The sequence below is a fragment of the Salvia splendens genome, chromosome 13 (genome assembly GCF_004379255.2).
Source record: "Salvia splendens isolate huo1 chromosome 13, SspV2, whole genome shotgun sequence".
Taxonomy (NCBI): domain Eukaryota; kingdom Viridiplantae; phylum Streptophyta; class Magnoliopsida; order Lamiales; family Lamiaceae; genus Salvia; species Salvia splendens.
In genome coordinates, this window is record NC_056044.1 from 20,778,551 (window position 1) to 20,781,763 (window position 3,213).

Here is a 3,213-nt window from a genome sequence, read left to right on the forward strand (position 1 = left end):
TGATTATTGTGTATGTCCAAAAACTTCTAGTTATTTTATACTTCTACGGAATATAAAAATATGCAAACAGTCTAGAGACATTTTGTAATTCACTCATTATTAAAGCATCCACATCGGCGAGCTACAGCTCGTCCGTCCGTCCGTGCCAGCGGCGCGACACCGCTGTTCGCCGCTGCGCTCTTGCCGTTGGCACGGCGCTGCTCGATGCATCGAGCACGTCCGTGCCAGCGAGCAGCATACGTGGCAGACGGTGATTGGCCAACGGCATAGCCGTTGGCAATTTGATTATTTTTACAAAAAAAAATCGGATTTTAATTAAAAATAAAAAAAAAATATTTCCCACTTCCCAAAAAATTATATCCGTTTTCTACCCACTTTTAATTTATTTTTCAATTTTTTTCCCCCAAAAATACACATTTTCATCTATAAATACCCCCACTCTCACACCCAAAAATTCACACCATACTACACAATTCTCATCTAGATTCTCTCATTTTCATTCTCAATTCTCTATCTTTCTTCTACTCCTACAACATAACAATGTCCGACCACGGCGATCACCCCCCGGCTCCCACGGTTGGAACCCCGAGTGGTTCGGTTCACAGCCGTTTCCTAGTCTGGAAACGGAATATTCGGCCCCTCCTCAAACCCAAGGTTCGGATGTTCCGGGTGGCTACCGGCCTTACTCGATCGACGACCAAGATGCCCCCGAAGGGCAATACGGGTGGACACCCGAGCCTAGAGCGAGGTCGACCGGCCCCTCCCAAACTCCGACTCCTTCTACTCGCGGTGTCCGCACACCGTACACTCCGGAAGAGATGGAGTAATTGTTCAAAGTGTTCTTGTCAATCTCCGAAGATCCGGAGGTTGGCAAGAACCAATCTGGCGATCATTATTGGTGGCGCATCTGTCGCCGGTACAATGAAAACCGGCCGGCTTGAACAATCGAGCGCAACGAGAGTATGGTGCGCAACGCCATATACAGAGCCAACAAAGAAATCTAAAAGTTCCAGGGGTATTACCTCCAGGAAGAGCGGTCGGCGGGGAGCGGCCGGAGCGAGGTCGACATCATCAGTTCCGCTTTGTCGACCTACCAATCCATGAACTACAAGCCGTTCAAGTACCTCAACATTTGGCAGGAGACGGCGGTCGCATCCGAAGTATAGGGGAGGTGTAACATCCTCCCCTAACGGCTCCTCCAAACGGTCAAGGTCGGTATCCCTATCCAACGCCGGCTCCGAAGACGTGGCTAGCCAACTTGCCGGAGCTAACTTGAGTAGCCCCGACGCCGGCCCGAGCGGTTCCCAACGTCGACCGCAAGGAAGGAAGAAGGCGGCGGCCAACCGCCGTCGCGCCGCGACTCCATCCGCCCCCGATCCCGAACCCGCTCCCGCTCCCTATGTGCCACCTCAACCCCCCACCAACTCGTTGTGGGGGATTTTTGCCCAACTCAATTTGGCCGAAAGGTCAAATATGACCCCCGAGCAACTTCGATCGCATGTGGCGATGATACGGGGTCTCCAAAGATCGTTGGGGGTATTGTCGGATGATGACTAGTCTTCCCCGGATGTAATTTTTACGCTTAAATTATGTAATTTTTATTTTTAGTAGTTTAATTATGTAATTTTCATTTTTTAGGATTTTAATTATGTAATTTTTATTTTTTAGGATTTTAATTATGTAATTTTTATTTTTTAGGAATTTAATTATGTAATTTTTAGTTTTATTGTAATTTGTAATATTATTCCGGGTATTTTTAATGAATTTTAATTTTGTGGAAATATTTTTATTTAAATTGAATAGAATGGTGGGACCCTTGTGCTCGTCCTTGCGGAAGAGCACGGATGTGGGTGTTGTGCTCTTAGCTAAGAACAGGCAGAAAAAGGGGTCGGGCCCACATCCTTGCTCGTTGTCAAGAGCACGGATGTGGATACTCTTAAATTAATCTACAATCATGTGATCAGGGGCGGATGCAGAAAAAATTTTCTGTAAAGGCTCCACTGTATATAAATTTTGTATTATACTTATTATATTATAACTATGAAAAACAATAATCATGCAAAAAAAAAATCAATAACTATAAAAAGCATAAATATTTTATATCTGAAACTAAACCAATGCATAAATTAAAATATTACAACGCAATAGCTATAGACACAGATAAATAGCATGGAAAACAAATTCAAGCTATTTTAACTCAGAATGGTTCAAACTCAAAGTTCAGAAAACAAAAATTCTCCACTCCAAATAATCTTAAACTCAAATGAAGTAGGCAAAATTCAATTGTTATCGCAAAATCCTATATATATTAATTCAACAATACTAACTGTGTTTTGTTCATATTTCCAATTTCTCAACGCAACGAATTGTTAAAAAAATTAAGATTTTGCATTATTGAACCAAAAAGAAAAGAATAATAAGTAGCGAAAAACTTATCTTAGGCATTAATACGCTGCCAAATAGACCAAGTTATTGAGTTTTTTTTTAGAAAATTAAGTTATGAATTTAATCAATGCAATTCTATTTTGAAACAATAAAAGGGTCTTGGCACGCTTATTAAAGTACAAGTACTCCGCACTTTTGTGAGTATTTATAATATAATAATATTATGTTAGTAACATTTTCTAAGTCGTCTTCTTCCTGAGCAGCTTGACGACAGCCATGGTTTATTATTTGGGCAAATTTCCCGTAAAGTCATAAACTTCCAATATAGTTTGGTTTTTCCGGTAAACTTTAATTGTTGCATGAAAAGTCATGAACTCTTCCGAATTGTGTAAATTTTTCATCCGACCCGACCAGATAGATTTCCGACACAAACTTATCCTACGTGACGTGTCAGAGGCGTGACTTGGCAAATGACAAATTTAGAGTTCAATTCGAATTGTGGAATTAATGGTACTTTTATGCTGAATTCGATTTGTATGCTGAATTCGATTTGTATGTTTTCATTTGTTCTACTTGTATGTAGGGATGTCAATCGGGTCGGCTCGTCGGGTTATGGGTCAATCGGGAGCGGGCTAATCGGGTTGTGATTTCTTTCGGGTTATAAAAGTTCAACCCTAACCCTAAAAGGTCGGGTTTCGGGCTAGCTCATCGGGTTAATCGAGTTGCTACCGATAAGATTAACAAGTGATCAATGCAATAAATAATGATGAAACTTAGCTATATTCATAAAATGTAAAATATTTAATTATGATAAATTTGAGATATATG